This window comes from Pleurodeles waltl, chromosome 6 (genome assembly GCF_031143425.1).
Source record: "Pleurodeles waltl isolate 20211129_DDA chromosome 6, aPleWal1.hap1.20221129, whole genome shotgun sequence".
Taxonomy (NCBI): Eukaryota; Metazoa; Chordata; class Amphibia; order Caudata; family Salamandridae; genus Pleurodeles; species Pleurodeles waltl.
This window is the reverse complement of record NC_090445.1, coordinates 1,263,196,372-1,263,217,126: the sequence shown is the minus strand read 5'-3', so window position 1 is coordinate 1,263,217,126 and position 20,755 is coordinate 1,263,196,372.

The window sequence follows — 20,755 nt, the reverse complement described above, 5'->3', positions numbered from 1 at the left end:
TCCAACTGGATCTAGACGACCAGCCCGGCTCAACTGGGACCTCGGGACAGTCGGTTCCCCTAACAGTCACAGGCCACCACAGAGCTTCCCCCTCTGGAAACACCGGCACAGCACCCACCCAGCGGGCCCATCAATCTGTCCCCAGGACACGTCAATCAGCAGTGTGTCCACCACTACAGGGAACCCAGGCTAACCCACCACCCCAACAACAATAGGGACCTGGGGGCTGTGGCAGTGGGCACACGGTTCAGGGGACAGAGGCCCAGGGAAATAGGGGAACTGGGAGGGCTGATGTGCGACAAGGGGAGGACAGGCCTAGGGAACCCACTCTCCACGAGGCCCTCTCCAACATCATGGGAGCCTACCACCATTCCCAAGAGACGATGGCAACGGTACTGGCCAAGTTTCAGCAGACCCAGCGGCTGCAGGAGGAACAGTATTTGGGGTTCAGGGAGGAACTCAAAGCCATCAATTCCACGCTGGGCACCATCGTAGGGGTGCTGAAGGAAGCCCTCAACACCAGGAGGGACACTGTGGCACAACAAGGGGCCCCTGACACAAGCCTGGACGATGAACTGCCCACCACCTCCGCCGGTGCTAGTGGACAGGAGGCACCGCCACAGGACCACCACACCAGTACCCCACCCCCTGCAGATGTAGAACCACCCCACAAACGGTCCCTGAGATCCAGGACAAAGACAGAGAATGATGCCAAGACCCCTGCCAAGAAATGAGACCACCCTGATTGTCATCCTTTTGTCCCACCTTGTCACCCTGTCCATCCTCAAACTGCCCCAGCTTCACTTCCTATGCCCCTTTGGACAATGCACCTGTGAGACTAATAGACTGGACTCTGCCATGGACATTCCTCCACCATCACCGCTCGCCATTTTACAACCCCATCCAATATTGAGCATTTAAATGAACACCCATAGAGCACAAAACAATCTGGAGTCTGTCTGTGATTTTGAATTAGTGTATTAGCAATTACAGTGACACAATGCTCTTTCAAATGTAATGTCAACATACCTATGTCACACAGCTCTAGTCAGAGCAAAGCAGATGTCACACAGTGGGACCCACATCTGTGAAATCGTAAGGGAAAGTGAAAACTCGGTGACCATATACTGGGTGAAAAGGACAGGCAGTAGAGATATAGGGGGTCATTCTGACCTCGGCGGTAAAAGGCGCTTACCGCCGGTCAGAAGACTGCCATAACACCGCCGCGGGCGCGGGAAACCGCCACGGTCATTCTGACCCGCAACAGGCAAACCGCCAAAAACCCAACATCCACAAAATTCCGCCACACCAACGGCCAGCGAAAAACTGGCGATGACCAAACCTCCACCGTCACGCCAACAGAAATATGCCCATTTCATTCTGACCCACGAATCCACACGGCGGTCTTTCAACCACGGTATTCCATTGGCGGTACACACCGCCGCGGTCAAAATACACACACAGCTCCAAAACACTGCCACATTGGACATTTTGAAATACACACACCTGATACACATACAAACACCACTCCCACACACCCAACACAATATAAAACACACACCCACATCACCCACAAACCCCTACGACCACCATTAATTGACTAAGGCTAGAGAGAGACACCACCAGCTAGTACAGAGCATTCCCAGGCACATAACACCATCACTCACACAACATCCACGCACAAAACACCACACACAACCACACTCACCACACTCATCACCACAAACACCACCCCACACCTCATCCACACCACCCCATGGCACCCCAAAGACACCCCAGGTTTTCAGACGCTGAACTCAGGGTCATGGTGGAGGAAATAGTTCGGGTAGAGCCCCAGCTCTTCGGGACACAGGTGCAGAACACCAACATTGCCAGGAAGATGGAGCTATGGCAAAGAATAGTGGACAGGGTCAACGCTGTGGGTCAGCATCCACGAAATCGGGACGACATCAGGAAGCGGTGGAACGACCTACGGGGGAAGGTGCATTCCATGGTATCCAGACACAACATCGCGGTGCAGAAGACTGGCGGCGGACCCCCACCTCAACCCCCAGAATTTACAACATGGGAGGAACAGGTCTTGGCGATCCTGCATCCTGAGGGCCTCGCAGGAGTAGGCGGAGGAATGGACTCTGGTAAGTCTAATCTCAACTACTTCATCCCCCCCCACCCACAGGCATGCCAAATCATACCCCCACCCTCCCCCCCACCCCCATCACACATCCTCCTTGCTAATGTCTCACCATCACAACCCACCCATCCCAACACCAAGCCCTGCATGCGACCACAAACCATGGACACCCATCACCTAAGCATGCCCACTGCACATACCCATCCCCCCCAAACCACTGTCACAACAGCCCCCACAAGGGAATGCCAGCACTGGGGTACACGGGCACCCACCCATTGCACGCTATGGCACACACAGAAGCAATAACCATACTCTTATACCCCTGCAGGACCCGAACGCCACGACACCGCCCAGGAGGGTCCAGAAATGTCCATTCCACCCCCAGAAGAGGCCCACAGTGATGACAACAGCTCTGTCTCCCTAGACCCAGATGACCAGCCCGGCCTATCGGGGACCTCGGGACAGTCGGTTCCCCTCAGACAGCCACAGCAGACCTACCCCCCTCTGGGAACACCAGCACAGCACCCACCCAGCGGGCCCATGCCTCTGTCTCCAGGACACGTCAAGCAGCGGTGTGTCCACCACTACAGGGCACCCAGGTTAACCCACCACCCCAACAACAACAGGGACCTGGGCACAGTAGTAGTGGGCACACGGTTCAGGGGACAGAGGCCCAGGGAAACAGGGGAACTGGGAGGGCTACTGTGCGACAGGGTGGGGACAGGCCCAGGGAACCCACTCTCCACGAGGCCCTATCCTCCATCATGGGAGCATACCACCACTCCCAGGAGACGATGGCGTTGGTCCTGGCCAGGTTCCAGGAGATCCAGGTACTGCAGGAGGAACAGTTTATGGGGTTCAGGGAAGAACTTAGAAACATCAGTTCCGCAATGGGCACCATCGTTGTGGCTCTCAATCAGATTGTCAGCACATTGCGGGACCATGTGGCACCACAAAGGGCCCCTGTCACTAGCATGGACCAAGAACAGGCTACCACCTCCGCCGGCGCTAGTGGACAAGAGGCCCCGACACAAGAACAACAGGCCACCAGAACCCCACCCCCTGCAGAAGGAGAACCACCCCGCAAGCGGGGCCTGAGATCTAGGAAGAAGACAGAGTAAGATGCCAAGACCCCCGCCAGGAAAGGATACCCCCTGATTGTCATCCCACTGTCCCACATTGTCACCCTGTCCAACCTTAAACTGCCCCTGCTCCACCTTCCACAGGCATATGGACAATGCACCTGTGAGACAGAAAATCTGGACTCTGCCATGGACATTCCTCCACCATCACCCATCACCGAATTGCAACCATTACCCAAAATTGAGCACTTTAATAAACACACTTATTGCACAAAAATAATCTGGAGTCTGCCTGTATTTTTGAACAAATGTATTACACAGAACCGTGCCAAAATGTCCAGTTACATTGTGATGACAACATACCACTGTCACACAGCTGTAGTCCATGGGGAAACAAAGCAGAGGTCACGGAGTGGGGCCCACATCTCTGAAATTGGAAGGGAAAGTCACAACTCAGTTAACATACACTGGGGGGAAACTCAGACAGTAGAGAGGCAGGAGACTTTAAGTAAATGTAAAATTCCGTTGTTGATTCTTACCTGTATGTCATTGAAAATACTGCTGTATTACTGTGTCCCTGTTGTCTGTGTCGTCCTCTTTGTCTTCCTCCTCTTCACTCTCCGCAGGCTCCACAGCTGCCACAACACCACCATCTGGACCATCCTCCTCCAGGAAAGGCACCTGGTGTCGCAAAGCCAGGTTGTGAAGCATACAGCAGGCCACGATGATATGGCACACCTTCTTTGGTGAGTACATTAGGGATCAACCTGTCATATGGAGGCACCTAAACCTGGCCTTCAGGAGTCTGAAGGTCCGCTCGATCACCCTCCTAGTACGCCCATGGGCCTCATTGTACCGTTCCTCTGCCCTTGTCCTGGGATTCCTCACTGGGGTCAGTAGCCATGACAGGTTGGGGTAACCAGCCAAACAGACCACCTGGACATTCATGGAATGATAACTTTTTCTGTTCCTGTACACCTGTTCACTCGTGCTGGGGGGGACCAAAGCAACATGTGTCCCATCAATTGCACCAATGATGTTGGGAATATGTCCAAGCGCATAGAAATCACCCTTCACTGTAGCCAAATCGCCCACCTCAGGGAAAACAATGTAGCTCCGCATGTATTTCAGCAGGGCAGACAACACTCTGGACAACATCTTGGAAAACATAGGCTGAGACATCCCTGATGAAATGGCCAGTGTTGTTTGAAATGACCCACTTTCCAAAAAATGGAGTACTGACAGAACCTGCACTAAAGGGGGGATCCCTGTGGGTTGGCGGATGGGTGACATCAGGTCTGGCTCCAGCTGGGCACACAGTTCCTGTATAGTGGCTCTGTCAAGCCTGTATGTCAGTATGACATGTCTTTCTTCCATTGTCGACAGGTCCACCAGCGGTCTGTACACAGGAAGATTCCTCCATCTCCTCGCAAGTCCCAGCGGACGGTGCCTAGGAAGGACAACATGGAGCACAGAGTCAATCAACACACAGGTACATTCCCACAGCTTGCACAGTACACGATTCTCAATGCATTGAATGGCTTGTATGAGTGTTGATGCAAGGCCTAGGTATGTGTGACGCAATAGAAATTAAGATATGGGGGCACTTGAAATGGCGGCTGCCTGACCTGTGAAGTGCGACAGTGGGATGTGAGGTGAATGCGCTGGCGTGGCACACCGTGGCGGTAGGCTGTCGAAAACCGCGGCGCAAAGGCGCATTGGTTAACATTGAACCCTATGGGTTTCAGGAGCCAATGACGATGTGCGCCGGCGGTCGCGGTACGCACCGCCGCGGGCGTGACCGCCATTTTCTATCTGCTTAATTACTCGATACCTGATCATCCACAGGAGAGGACCTATACTGCAAGTGCTGCTGTGACCTCGGTCTGGAAGAGACAATGGCTGCTGCGACTGGGGAAAGGGCCCCTGCCTTCACTTCTGAAGAATTGGAGAAACTCGTGGATGGGGTCCTCCCCCAGTATGCGCTACTCTACGGTCCTCCAGACCAACAGGTAAGTACACTGGGACCATGATTTGTGGCCAATGCCTGGGTTGAGTGGGGTGAATGAAAGATGGTGGGGAGGGGAGCGATTGAGGCATGCATCAAACGACAGATGAGAGCATGTGCCACATGGCAAGGGTGGGGATGGGGGGCCACTCACATCAAGCATGCAGAAGGTGATGATTTTTTATTTTCTCCCCCTGTGCATGTCACATAGGTCAGCGCCCATCAGAAAATCGACATTTGGCGTGCCATTGCCAAGGACGTCCGGAACCTGGGGGTCCACAACAGACGGGGCACCCACTGCCAAAAGAGGTGGGAGGACATCCGCCGCGGGAGCAGGAAGACCGCGGAGGCTCTGCTGGGGATGGCCTCCCAACGTAGGAGGGGTGCCAGTCGTCAATTGACCCCCCTGATGTCCCGGATCCTGGCGGTGGCCTACCCCGATTTGGATAGGCGCGTGAGGACATCACAGCAGACACAAGGGGGTGAGTACAAGCACATTCTGTTGATTTAGCGCACATTGGAGGTGTCTGGGTGGGGGAGGAGGGCTGTGGGTATCCCTAGGCCAGGGCGATTTCTGTAGGCTAGGCCCCTCCGTTAGGCATGGCCCTGTGCCCCACCCCCCACCTCTGTAGGTTGCCTAGTACAGATATTCATGGCCCTGTGTCACCTATGTGTGGAGTTGTCATCCATAGGCTTGTAGGCCATGTCCCACGGATTGAGTAGTGTACCCCAAGTGCGCGGCGTAGTGCAGGGGGCTTCTGTGTCTGTCCTCTCAGCCAACGGTGTCGCCAATGCATGCACTCAACATGTCTTTGTTTCTCCACCCCCCCCTTTTTTGGTGGTCTTCCTGTTCATGTGTGCATTAGCATCATCAGGCGGAGGAGAAGTGGCATCGGAGCACGAGGGAGCTGCATCTCACATGGCCATGGAGGGCCATGCAACTGACTCGGATTTCACCAGTGAGACGGAGGGCGAGGGGAGCTCCACAGCGGGGACACGTGGTGACACCAGCGACACAGACACGTCCTCGGAAGGGAGCTCCCTTGTGGTGGTGGCAACATCCGTGCCCACCGCAACAACAGGTACAGCCGCCACCCAGCGCACCAGCTCCGCCCTCCCAGCAGCCCCTCAGCGTTCGCCCCGTGCCCGCTCACCCAGGAAGGTAGGCATCTCCTTCGCCCCAGGCACCTCAGCCCCTGCCCCAGTTACCCCTGCTGCCCTCAGTGAGGAGGTCATTGACCTCCTGAGGACGCTCATTGTTGGGCAGTCTACCCTTTTGAATGTCATCCAGGGTGTAGAAAGGGAGGTGCACCGGAGTAATGCATATCTGGAGGGCATTCATTCTGGTCAGGCTGCCCATCAGCGATCATTCAACGCTCTGGCCTCAGCACTGACGGCAGCCATTGTCCCTGTCTCCTGCCTCCCTCCTCCAACTTCCTCAACCCAGTCCCACTCCCCTGTAACTCTGCCTAGCCCAGACACACCTACAGACCAGCCTGCACACACCTCAACACCCAAGGGAAGCTCATCCAGACATAAGCACCACACATCACACAAGCATTCACCCAAGCAACATGCACATGCAGACATGCCAACAGCCACTGCCTCCTCTGTTTCCCTCTCCTCCTCGTCTCCCTCCTCCCTCCCTGTGACGTCTCCACTCACACTTGCATGTACAACATCTTCAGCCACTACGTCCATCACCAGCACACCCACCAGAACACTCCGCACACGTGCAGTCACCACCCCCACTACCATTTACACGTCCCCTGTGTTCTCTCCCAGTGTGTCCGTCACCCCCTCTTCCAAACCACACAAACGCAGGCAGCCACCCACCCAACAGCCATCCACCTCACGACAGCCTTCAGCACAAGCACCTGCACCCAAAGACACCAGTCTTCACTCTCCTACAACCACATCCTCTTCCTCTGCTCCCATACCCACTACAACTACCCGTCCTTGTCTTTCTAAATTGATTTTCCTTTCCAACCTTGACCTCTTTCCAACAACTGACCCACCCCCTCCATCTCATAAGACTCCAATCAGCACCTCAGCCACCACAAAACTGTGGACCTACAAAGACAATAGTCCAAGGATTTTGGAGTCCACCACCTTCAAGGCCAGCTACTTCGGCTAGGAGTAAAGAGACGGCCAGCCCACCCCCTGAAAAAAAAGCCAAGAAAGCCAGTGCCCGGTGCGAGAGGCCAAAGACAGAAGGCTCCAAAAGCACTACCCTGGAACCGTCAGGAAGTGGGGTGCCACCTGGCACACCGCCAAAGGGCACCGTCGTCTCAAGAACCGCTGAACAGGGCCCTTCAAGTCAAGCACCACTGAACAGGGCCCTTCAAGTCAAGCACCGCTGAACAGGGCCCTTCAAGTCAAGAGCCGCTGAACAGGGCCCTTCAAGTCAAGAACCGCTGAACAGGGCACCGCCGTCTCAAGAACCGCTGAACAGGGCCCTTCAAGTCAAGCACCGCTGAACAGGGCCCTTCAAGTCAAGAACCGCTGAACAGGGCACCGCCGTCTCAAGAACCGCTGAACAGGGCCCTTCATCTCAAGTACCGCTCCGCTGGGCCCTTCATCTCAAGCACCGCTCCGCTGGGCCCTTCAACTCAAGCACCGCTCCCCTGGGCCCTTCAACTCAAGCACCGCTCCGCTGGGCACCGCCGTCTCTGCACCGCTCCGCTGGGCCCTTCATCTCAAGCACCGCTCCGCTGGGCACCGCCGTCTCTGCACAGCTCCGCTGGGCCCTTCATCTCAAGCACCGCTCCGCTGGGCCCTTCATCTCAAGCACCGCTCCGCTGGGCCCTTCATCTCAAGCACCGCTCCGCTGGGTCCTTCATCTCAAGCACTGCTCTTCCGGGCCCTTCAACTCAAGCACCGCTCCGCTGGGCCCTCCAACTCAAGCACCGCTCCGCTGGGCCCTCCAACTCAAGCACCGCTCCGCTGGGCACCGACATCTCTGCACCGCTCCGCTGGGCCCTTCATCTCAAGCACCGCTCCGCTGGGCCCTTCAACTCAAGCACTGCTCCGCTGGGCACCGCCGTCTCTGCACCGCTCCGCTGGGCACCGCCGTCCCTGCACCGCTCCGCTGGGCCCTTCATCTCAAGCACCGCTCCGCTGGGCCCTTCATCTCAAGCACCGCTCCGCTTGGCCCTTTATCTCAAGCGCCCCTCCGCTGGGCCCTTCATCTCAAGCACCGCTCCACTGGGCCCTTCATCTCAAGCACCACTCCGCTGGGCCCTTCAACTCAAGCACCGCTCCGCTGGGCACCGCCGTCTCTGCACTGCCCCGCTTGGCCCTTCATCTCAAGCACCGCTCCGCTGGTCCCTTCAACTCAAGCACCGCTCCACTGGGCACCGCCGTCTCTGCACCGCTCCGCTGGGCCCTTCATCTCAAGCACCGCTCCACTGGGCCCTTCAACTCAAGCACCGCTCCGCTGGGCCCTTCAACTCAAGCACCGCTCCGCTGGGCACTGCCGTCTCTGCACCGCTCCGCTGGTCCCTTCATCTCAAGCACCGCTCCTCTGGGCCCTTCAACTCAAGCACCGCTCCGCTGGGCACCGCCGTCTCTGCACCGCACCGTTGGGCACCGCTGTCTCAAGCACCGCTGGCCCATTGGCAGAAGGGGCAGGCCCGCATCTGTGTCAGGCAGGGCTGCACAAAGCACTCTGGGCACCATGCCTCCTCCAGAACCAGTGGCGTCTGTAATCCACTTGTGAGACTGTGGCTTTGCACTCCCCAGGATGGCACAGTGGGCAATCCACCCACTGTAGAGACTTGTGAGACTGTGGCTTTGCACTCCCCAGGATGGCACAGTGGGCAATCCACCCACTGTAGAGACTTGTGAGACTTTGGCTTTGCACTCCCCGTGATTGAACAGTGGCCATGGAGGCCCCTCGTGGATCTGGCGTCGTGGACTCATCTGGCTGAGGTGCCCCCCCTTCCTTTCCCCCTGAGGTGCCTGTCGTTTTGCTATCTGATGCCCCTGCAGAGTTCTCTCCATTGGAGTCGGGTATCCTGTGTGGGCTTTGCCCATGTGTTTAGGCCCATTGGCCCACGAACAATGGCTGATACCCAATTTGGAAAGGACAATTTACATATGTATATATAGTTATAGATGTTTGATATGTTTTTTTACTTAGCCGTACAATATACTTCAAATTTCATGATCATTTTATTTTGTCTTTGCATTCTTCCGGGGGGTTTGGGGGTGTCACTCTGAGTTGTTGCTCTGCATTGATGTGTATGTAGTTGTGGGTGAGGGTGGGTGTGTCGCGTATGTGTGTCCCCGTAATTTTTTGCCTCCCCCCTCCCCTGTGTCGTAGGTGCAGTACTCACCGTTGTCTTCTGCGCCGGCGTTCGTGCTCCTGGTAGAGGAGCAGGAAGACAATAGCTGGTAGGATGTGTAGTTCGGGTTCCATGCTGTCCAGATTCCTCGTGGAGTGTGTAGAGGTGAGCGTTTTCCGTTCGTAATGGCTGTTTCCGCCGTGTTTTTATTGGCGGGGCTACCGCCCTGGAAAAGGTGGCGGATTGGTGGGTTGTGATAGGGTGGGCGGTACATTGTCTCCCGCCTGTCTGTTGGCGGTGACCGCCACGCTGTTTGTTTGTCCCACAGTGGCGGTCGGAGTGTTAAAGTGGCGGTCTCTGTTGGCGGTTTCCGCCAGGGTCAGAATTCCATTTTTTTTACCGCCTGCCTGTTGGCGGGTTGGCCGCCGCTTTAACACCGACCGCCAGGGTTGGACTGACCCCCATAATGCCACTTCCACTACCCCTGGCATTTTGGGGAATGGACGTCGGTAAGGTAGCTCTTTATTTTCCGACAGCACTGGTCAGGAACAGAAAGAGGAAAACCTTGTCCACTTTTTCTCAGCTGTACTATCTGCAAACAAAGCACTAACTTGGGTTAATTGAATGAACGTTGCAACAGGCATGTGCATAAAACACGCTGTGCTACTCCAGAAAAGCCCATCATGATATGGCCTTTTCTTACAAAGGTGACTTATGAAGAGGCCTGTGTGCCAGAGCCTATTTATCTGGAAAGTAACCTGGAATTCACTGGGCTCTGTCAGTTTTCATAACTAGGGCGGTAGACTTTCATCACTGCATGTTTTTTTGTGAACATTAGGTCCAGATGGAAGAGTCTTAAGGAAGCATTGCCATTTACAAGTTCCTGGGTCAGGTATGTGTGGTTTACTCAACTTGTCCCACTGGAGTTGCTGTACTCCTGCATCACTTGTAGGGGATAGGTTTGTGGGGTTGGTTGCCTTTTATGTAGAAGCCCATGGACTCTCTTGTTGACAGGGCTGCAAGATGGACTGTGCCTTCTCTTCTGTAGTCCATAGGTGGAGGTGATGGGAGTTGTGATTTGTGTCCAAGTTGACATGCTTCTACATCCCTGGGTGCTTCTCCATTAAGTTCAAATGCTTTTAAATTTTGCATATGTTTGCAAAGCTTTGGTATCAAATGGTATTTGTTACAGTGTTTTTGTGTCCAGTCTTTGGACTTGGCATATCCTCCAATGCTAAGGAATAGGACACAAAGTGGCACAAGAAGGTAATGGCCTGAATACTCACCCTATGGGGGTCATTACAACCCTGGCGGACGGTGTTAAAGCGGCGGTAAGAACGCCAACAGGCTGGCAGTCTTTTTTTGAGGATTATGACCATGGCAGTTACCGCCATGGTCATCCGCCGCTTCTCCGTTCCGCCCGCCAGGGTGGAGACGACCGCTGGGCTGGAGACCTGGGTCTCCAGCCTGGCAGTCGTGACCATACTGCCACCGGTATTTTGACCCGGCTTACCGCCGTGGATTTCCAGCGGTAGGAACCGCCATGAAATCCATGGCGGTAAGCACTATCAGTGCCAGGGAATTCCTTCACTGGCACTGATAGGGGTCTCCACCACCCCCCACCCCCACCCCGACTCCCTCCCCTACAACCCCCACCACTCCTGCCACCCCCCAAAGGTGGCAGGACGCCCCTCCCCACCCCGACCCACGGCATTACCTTACACATACACACCCGACATGCACGCAGACACCACCAACACACATACACGCACACACACCGACATACATGCCAACATCCACACACACAGTCAGACACGCACACCCACATTCAAACATACAGGCACACATCCATACAGACATACCTACAGACATACACGCACTCATTCCCAAAACACGCAACACCCCCGCAAGCATACACGCACTCACACAACCCCTCTACATACCCCACGCACACCCCCATGCACCCACACAACACACAGCACCCCCCCACCCCCCTCCCCTAATGGACGATCGACTTACCTGTTCCATCGATCCTCTGGGAGGGGACGGGAGCCATGGGGGCAGCTCCGCCGACACCACACCGGCAACAGGACACCGCAGCGCCGAATCACAGGATGTGATTCGCTGGGCGGTGTTCTGTTGGTGTGGCGGTGGAGGTGGAGCAACGTCCACTTCCCTGCCGCCCGTCAGTATGGCTGTTGGCGGCTCTCCGTCTGAAAAACGACGGAGAGCTGCCAACAGTCATAGGGGGTCATTCCAACCCTGGCGGTCGGTGTTAAAGCGGCGGCCAACCCGCCAACAGGCAGGCGGTAAAAAAAATGGAATTCTGACCCTGGCGGGAACCGCCAACACAGCCCGCCACTTTAACACTCCGACCGCCACGGCGGGAAAAACAAACAGCGCGGCGGTCACCGCCAACAGACAGGCGGCAGACAATGTACCTCCCACATTATCACAACCCACCAATCCGCCACCTTTTCCGGGGCGGGAGCCCCGCCGATAAAAACATGGCGGAAACAGACTACGAACCGGAAAACGCTCACCTCTATACACTCCACGAGGTATCTGGACAGCATGGAACCCGAATTAAACATCCTACCAGCTATTGTCTACCTGCTCCTCTACCAGGAGCACAAACACCGGCGCAGACGACAACGGTGAGTACTGCACCTACGACACAGGGGAGGGGGGAGGTGAAAAGGTTACGGGCACACACATACGCAACACACCCACCCCCCCAACCCCCCCCGCAAATCCCTACACACCAATGCAGAGCAACAAGTCAGAGTGACACCCCCCAAACCCCCTGGAATAATGCAAAGACAAAATAAATTGATCATTAAATTTGAAGTATATTATAGCATATTTGAAGTTAAGTGAAATATGAAATATATAAATAAAATATATTACAACATGAACAATATATACATAGCCCAAAAGTCCGGCACATATTGGCTACCTTCCATTGTTCGTGGGCCAATGTGCATAAACACATGGGCAAAGCCCACACACGAGACCCGATTCCATTGGAGAGAAGACTGCTGGGGCATCAGATAATAAAACTACAGGCACCTCAGGGGGAAGGGAAGGGGGGGGCACCTCAGCCACATGAGTCCACGATGCCAGATCCACGAGGGGCCTCCATGCCCACTGTACCATCCTGGGGAGTGCAAAGCCACAGTCTCTCAAGTCTCTACAGTGGGTGGATTGCCCACTGTACCATCCTGGGGAGTGCAAAGCCACAGTCTCTCAAGTCTCTACAGTGGGTGGATTGCCCACTGTACTATCCTGGGGAGTGCAAAGCCACAGTCTCTCAAGTCTCTACAGTGAGTGGATTGCCCACTGTACCATCCTGGGGAGTGCAAAGCCACAGTCTCTCAAGTCTCTACAGTGGGTGGATTGCCCACTGTACCATCCTGGGAAGTGCAAAGCCACAGTCCATCAGGTGGATTACAGACTCCACTGGTTATGGAGGAGGCATGTTGGCCAGAGTGCTTCGTGAAGCCCTGCCCGACACAGATCCGGCCCTGCCAATGGGCCAGCGGTGCTTGAGATGAAGGGCCCAGCGGAGCGGTGCTTGACAGGAAGGGCCCAGCGGAGCAGTTCAGAGACGGCGGTGCCCTGAGGAGCGGTGCTTGAGATGAAGGGCCCGGCGGAGCGGTGCTTGACAGGAAGGGCCCAGCGGAGCGGTGCTTGACAGGAAGGGCCCAGCGGAGCAGTTCAGAGACGGCGGTGCCCAGCGGAGCGGTGCTTGAGATGAAGGGCCCAGCGGAGCGGTGCTTGACAGGAAGGGCCCAGCGGAGCGGTGCTTGACAGGAAGGGCCCAGCGGAGCAGTTCAGAGACGGCGGTGCCCAGCGGAGCGGTGCTTGACAGGAAGGGCCCAGCGGAGCGGTGCTTGAGATGAAGGGCCCAGCGGAGCGGTGCTTGACAGGAAGGGCCCAGCGGAGCGGTGCCTGACAGGAAGGGCCCAGCGGAGCGGTGCTTGACAGGAAGGGCCCAGCGGAGGAGTTCAGAGACGGCGGTGCCCAGCGGAGCGGTGCTTGAGATGAAGGGTCCAGCGGAGCGGTGCTTGAGATGAAGGGCCCTGTTCAGCGGTGCTTGTCACGGCGGGGCCCTGTTCAGCGGTGCTTGTCTTGGCGGGGCCCTGTTCAGCGGTGCTTGTCTTGGCGGGGCCCTGTTCAGCGGTGCTTGTCACGGCGGGCCCTGTTCAGCGGTGCTTGTCTTGGCGGGTCCCTGTTCAGCGGTGCTTGTCACGGCGGGGCCCTGTTCAGTGGTGCTTGTCTTGGAGGGGCCCTGTTCAGCGGTGCTTGTCACGGCGGGGCCCTGTTCAGCGGTGCTTGTCTTGGCGGGGCCCTGTTCAGCGGTGCTTGTCACAGCGGGGCCCTGTTCAGCGGTGCTTGTCACAGCGGGGCCCTGTTCAGCGGTGCTTGTCACGGCGGGGCCCTGTTCAGCGGTGCTTGTCTTGGCGGGGCCCTGTTCAGCGGTGCTTGTCTTGTGTTCCTAGGGAACCAGATCTGGCCAATAATTCCCGCTCAGTCGCCATCCGACCTTTCGCTAGCGGGGCCCTCCTGGGCCCGTGGGTGTCCTCCGTCCACCCGAAATGGAGCTGGTGGGGCCCTCCTGGGCAGCTCGCCTGCTGCCGGACTTGTCCGCCCTGCTGCCCTTGCCCTCCTTCGCCGAATCTCTGGGGCCCTTGCCTCCCTTTGTGGATGTGCCAGGTGACGGTGCAAGGGTAGTGTCCTTGGGGGCAGCCGTCTCAGGTCTGTCGCGCCGGCCCTTCCCTTTTTTGGTTCTTTTCCCAGGGGGTGGGCTGGCTGTCCCCTTGCTGCTGGCCGATGTTCCGGCCCTAGGAGCTGGTGGACTCCAATAGCCCTGAACTAAGGTCCTAGTAGGTGCAGGGCTTGTGGTGGCTGAGGTGCTGTTTGGACTCTTACGAGATGGAGGGGGTGGGTCAGGTGATGCAAAGAGGTTAATTTTGGAGAGGAAAAACTTTTTAGGAGCAATGGGAAGGGTAGGTGCAGTGGGTATGGGAGTGGAGGAAGAGGATGTGGTTGTAGGAGAGTCAAGTGTGCTGTCTTTGGGTGCAGGTGCTTGTGACGGAGGCTGTCGTGAGGTGGATGGCTGTTGGGTGGGTGGCTGCCTGCGTTTGTGTGGTTTGGAAGAGGGGGTGACAGACACACTGGGAGAGGACACAGGGGACGTGTAAATGGCAGTGGGGGTGGTGACTGCACATGTGCGGAGTATTCTGGTGGGTGTGCTGGTGATGGACGTACTGGCTGATGGTGGTGTGCATGCAGGTGTGAGTGGAGATGTCACAGGGAGGGAGGAGGGAGACGAGGAGGAGGGGGACACAGAGGAGGCAGTGGCTGTTGGCATGTCTGCATGTGGATGTTGCTTGTGTGAATGCTTGTGTGATCTGTGGTGCTTATGTCTGGATGAGCTGCCCTTGGGTGTTGATGTGTGTGCAGGCTGGTCTGTAGGTGTGTCTGGGATAGGCATAGGAACAGGGGAGTGGGACTGGGTGGAGGGAGTTGGAGGAGGGAGGCTGGAGACATGGACAATGGCTGCCGTCAGTGCTGAGGCCAGAGCGTTGAACGATCGCTGATGGGCAGCCTGACCCGAATGAATGCCCTCCAGGTATGCATTGCTCCGATGCACCTCCCTTTCTACCCCCTGGATGGCATTCAAAAGGGTAGACTGCCCAACAATGAGCGTCCTCAGGAGGTCAATGATCTCCGCACTGAGGGCAGCAGGGGTAACTGGGGCAGGGCCTGAGGTGCCTGGGGCGAAGGAGATGCCCGGCTTCCTGGCCGAGCGGGCACGGGGCGAACGCTGAGGGGCTGCTGGGAGGGCGGAGCTGGTGCGCTGGGTGGCGGCTGTACCTGTTGTTGCGGTGGACACGGATGTTGCCGCCACCACAAGGGAGCTCCCTTCCGAGGACGTGTCGGTGTCGCTGACGTCTCCACGGGTCCCCGTTGTGGAGCTCCCCTCGCCCTCCATCTCACTGGTGAACTCGGAGTCAGTTGCATGGCCCTCCGGGGCCATGTGAGATGCAGCTCCCTCGTGCGCCGATGCCACTTCTCCTCTGCCTGATGATACTAATGCACACATGAACAGGAAAACCAAAAAAAAGGGGGGGGAGAAGAAAGAAAGACATGTTGAGTGCATGAATTAGCGGCACCGTTGGCGGAGAGGACAGACACAGAAGCCCCCTGCACTACGCCGCGCACTCGGGGTACACTACTCAATTATTGTGACTTGGCCTACAAGTCTATGGACGACAACTGCACACATAGGTGAGCCCGGGCCATGGATAGCTGTACTTAGCACCCTACAGAGGTGGGGGGCGGGGGCACAGGGCCATGCCTAACAGAGGGGCCTAGCCTACAGAAACCACCCTGGCCTAGAGATAGCCACAGCCCTCCTCCCCCACCCAGACACCTCCACTGTGCGCTAATATAGCAGAATGTGCTGAGACTCACCCCCTTGTGTCTGCTGTGATGTCCTCACGCGCCCATCCAAATCGGGGTAGGCCACCGCCAGGATCCGGGACATCAGGGGGGTCAATTGCCGTGTGGCACCCCTCCTAGGTTGGGAGGCCATCCCCAGCAGAGCCTCTGCGGTCTTTCTGCTCCCGCGGCGGATGTCCTCCCACCTCTTGCGGCAGTGGGTGCCCCGTCTGTTGTGGACCTCCAGGGCCCGGACGTCCTTGGCGATGGCACGCCAAATGTCGATCTTCTGATGGGCGCTGACCTATGTGACATGTACAGGGTGGGAAAAGAAATATCATCACTTTTCTGCATGGTCGATGTGAGTGGCCCCCCCACCCCCAACCTTGCCATGTGGCACATGCTCTCATCTGTCGTGCGTTGCATTCCTCATTCGCTCCCCTCCCCACCATCTTACATCCACCCCACTCAACACAGGCATAGCCCATACAACGTGCTCCCTGTGTACTTACCTGTTGGTCTGGAGGACCGTAGAGTAGCGCATACTGGGGGAGGACCCCATCAACAAGTTTCTCCAATTCCTCAGATGTGAAGGCAGGGGCCCTTTCCCCAGTCGCAGCAGCCATTTTCTCTTCCAGACCGAGGTCACAGCAGCACTTGCAGTATAGGTCCTCTCCTGTGGATGATCAGGTCTCGAGTGATTAAGCAGATAGAAAATGGCGGTCACGCCCGCGGCGGTGCGTACCGCGACCGCCGGCGCACATCGTCATTGGCTCATGAGACCCATAGGGTTCAATATTAACAAATGCTGCTTTGCGCCGCGGTCTTTGACCGCCTACCGCCACGGTTTGCCACGCCAGCGCATTGACCTCACATCCCATTGTCACACTTCACAGGTCAGGCAGCCGCCATTTCAAGGGCCCACATGGCTTAATTTCTACTGCGTCACACAGGCCTAGGCCTTGCATTGCCAATCATACAAGCCATTCAATGCATAACGAATCGTGTACTGTGCAAGCTGTGGGAACGTACCTGTGGGTTGCTTGACTCGGTGCTCCATGTTGTCCTTCCTAGGCACCGTCCGCTGGGACTTGCGAGGAGATGGAGGAATCCTCCTGTGTACAGACCGCTGGTGGACCTGTCGACAATGGAAGAAAGACATGTCATACTGACATACAGACTTGACCGAGCCACTATACAGGAACTGTGTGCCCAGCTGGAGCCAGACCTGATGTCCCCCATTCGCCAACCCACAGGGATTCCCCTCTGGTGCAGGTTCTGTCAGTACACCATTTTTTGGCAAGTGGATCATTCCAAACAACAGTGGCCATATCATCAGGGATGTCTCAGCCTATGTTTTCTAAGGTTTTGTCCAGAGTGTTGTCTGCCCTGATGAAATACATGCGGAGCTACATTGTTTTCCCTGAGGTGGGCGATTTGGCTACAGTGAAGGGTGATTTCTATGCCCTTGGACATATCCCCAACATCATTGGTGCCATTGATGGGACTCATGTGGCTTTGGTTCCCCCCAGTGAAAGTGAGCAGGTGTACAGGAACAGAAAAAGTTATCATTCCATGAATGGCCAGGTGGTCTGTTTGGCTGACCAGTACATCTCCCATGTAAATGCCAAGTTCCCTGGGTCAGTGCATGACGCGTACATCATGCGAAATAGCAGCATCCCTTATGTGATGGAACAGCTACAGAGACACCGTGTGTGGCTAATAGGTGACTCTGGTTACCCCAACCTGTCGTGGCTACTTACCCCAGTGAGGAATCCCAGGACAAGGGCAGAGGAACGCTACAATGAGGCCCATGGGCGAACTAGGAGGATTATAGAAAGAACCTTCGGCCTCCTGAAGGCCAGGTTTAGGTGCCTGCATATGACAGGTGGATCCCTAATGTACTCACCAAAGAAGGTGTGCCATATCATCGTGGCCTGCTGTATGCTTCACAACCTGGCTTTGCGACGCCAGGTGCCTTTCCTGCAGGAGGATGGTCCAGATGGTGGTGTTGTAGCAGCTGTGGAGCCTGTGGAGAGTGAAGAGGAGGAAGACAACGGGGACGACACAGACAACAGGGACACAGTGATACAACAGTATTTTCAGTAGCACACAGGTACGAATCAACCACGCCATTTTACATTTACTTAAAGTCTCCTGCCTCTCTACTGTCTGAGTTTCCCCCCAGTTCCTGTTAACTGAGTTGTGACTTTCCCTTCCGTTTTCAGAGCTGTGGGCCCCACTGCGTGACCTCTGCTTTGTTTGCCCATGGACTACAGCTGTGTGACAGTGGTATGTTGTCATCACAATGTAACAGAAAATTTTTGCACCGTTATGTCTAATACATTTGTTCAAAATACAAGCCGACTCCAGATTTTTTAAGTGCAATAAGTGATTTTATTAAAGTGCTAAATTTAGGAACATGATTGTAAAACGGTGATGGGTGATGGTGGAGTAATGTCCATGGCAGAGTCCAGTTTTCAGTCTCACAGGTGCATTTTCCATATGCCTGTGGAAGGATGGAGCAGGGGCAGTTCAATGTTGGACAGGGCGACAATATGGGACAGTGGTATGACATCAGGGGGTATCGTTTGCTGGCGGGGGTCTTGGCATCCTACTCTGTCTTCTTGTGAGATCTCAGGAACCGCTTGCGGGGTGGTTCTTCTTCTGCAGGAGGTGGGGTTCTGGTGGCCTGTCGTTGTGTGGGGGCCTCCTGTCCACTAGCGCCGGCGGAGGTGGTAGCCTGTTCCTGGTCCATGCTAGTGACAGGGGCCCTTTGTGGTGCCACATGGTCCCGCAATGTGGTGACTATCTGGTTAAGGGCCACAACGATGGTCCCCATTGCGGAACTAATGTTTCTCAGTTCCTCTCTGAACCCCATGTACTGTTCCTCCTGCAGTACCTGGATCTCCTGGAACCTGGCCAGTACCGTAGCCATCGTCTCCTGGGAGCGGTGGTATGCTCCCATGATGGAGGAGAGGGCCTCTTGGAGAGTCGGTTCCCTGGGCCTGTCCCCCCCCTGTCGCACAGCAGCCCTCCCAGTTCCCCTGTTTCCCTGGGCCTCTTTCCCCTGGACCGTGTGCCCACTACCATTGCCCCCAGGTCCCTGTTGTTGTTGGGGTGGTGGGGCAACCTGGGTGCCCTGTAGTGGTGGACACACCGCTGATTGACGTGTCCTGGAGACAGAGGCATGGGCCCGCTGGGTGGGAGCTGTGCTGGTGTTCCCAGAGGGGGTTAGGTCTGGTGTAGCCTGTGGCTGTCTGTGGGGAACCGACTGTCCCGAGGTCCCCGATGGGCCGGGCTGGTCATCTGGGTCCAGGGAGACAGAGCTGCTGTCATCGCTGGGGGCCTCTTCTGGGGGTGGGATGGACATCTCTGGACCCTCCGTGGCGGTGTGGTGGCGTTCGGGTCCTGCAGGGGTATAAGAGTATGGTTATTGCTTCTGTGTGTGCCATTTCGTGTAATGGGTGGGTGGCCGTGTACCCCAGTGCTGGCATTCCCTTGTGGGGGCTTTTGTGACGGTGGCTTGTGGGGGTGATGGGTGTGTGCAGTGGGCATGCTTTGGTGATGGGTGTCCATGCTTTGGGGACGCATGCAGGGCTAGGTTTTGGGATGGGTGGGTTGTGATGGTGAGCCATTTGCAAGGAGTTGGTGTGATGGGGGTGGGGGTGAGGGTGGGGGTATGATTTGGCATGCAGGTGGGGTGGGGGGAATGAAGTAGTGAAGATTTGATTTACCAGAGTCCATTCCTCCGCCTACTCCTGCGAGGCCCTCAGGATGCAGGATGTGCAAGACTTCCTCCTCCCATGCTGTGAATTCTGGGGGAGTAGGTGGGGGTCCGCCGCCAGTCTTCTGCACCGCAATGTTGTGCCTTGATACCATGGAACGCACCTTCCCCCGTAGGTCATTCCACCGCTTCCTGATGTCGTCCCGATTTCGTGGATGCTGTCCCACAGCGTTGACCCTGTCCACTATTCTTTGCCACAGCTCCATCTTCCTGGCAATGCTGGTGTGCTGCACCTGTGCCCCATAGAGCTGGGGCTCTACCCGAACTATTTCCTCCACCATGACCCTGAGTTCTGCGTCAGTGAACCTGGGGTGTCTTTGGGGTGCCATGGGGTGGTGTGGATCAGGTGAGGGGTGGTGTATGTGTTGTAGAGTGTGGTGAGTGTGGTGGTGTATGGTGTTTTGTGCGTGGATATTGTGTAGGTGATGTTGTGATTTGCCTCTGTGTGATGGTGTACTCTATTCTGTCCTGTCTCTCTCTGTCCTTCAGTCGCAATTGTGGTCGTAGGGCTTTGTGGGTGATGTGGGTGTGTGTTTTATATTTAATTGGGTGTGTGGGAGTGGTGTGTGTATGTGTCTCAGGTGTGTGTATTTTGAATTATCCAATGTGGATGTGTTTTGTAAAGGTGTGTGTATTTTGAGCGCAGCGGTGTGTACCGCCAATGGAATACCGCGGTTGAAAGACCGCTGCGGGGATTTGTGGGTCGGAATGGTATGGGCGTATTTCTGTTGGCGTGACGGTGGAGGTTTGGTCATCGCCAGTTTCCCCGCTGACCTTTGGTGTGGCGGACTTTTGTGGATGTCGGGTTTTTGGCGGTTTGCCAGTTGCGGGTCAGAATTACCGTGGCGGTTTACCGTGACCGCGGCGGTGTTAAGGCGATCTTCTGACCGGCGGTAAGCGCCTTTTACCGCCGAGGTCAGAATGACCCCCATAATGCGCTGAGCGGAAAACCGCCACCACTGGCGGTCTTCAGCACGGAGGTCCCTCGGCGGTCTTGTAAAAAGACCG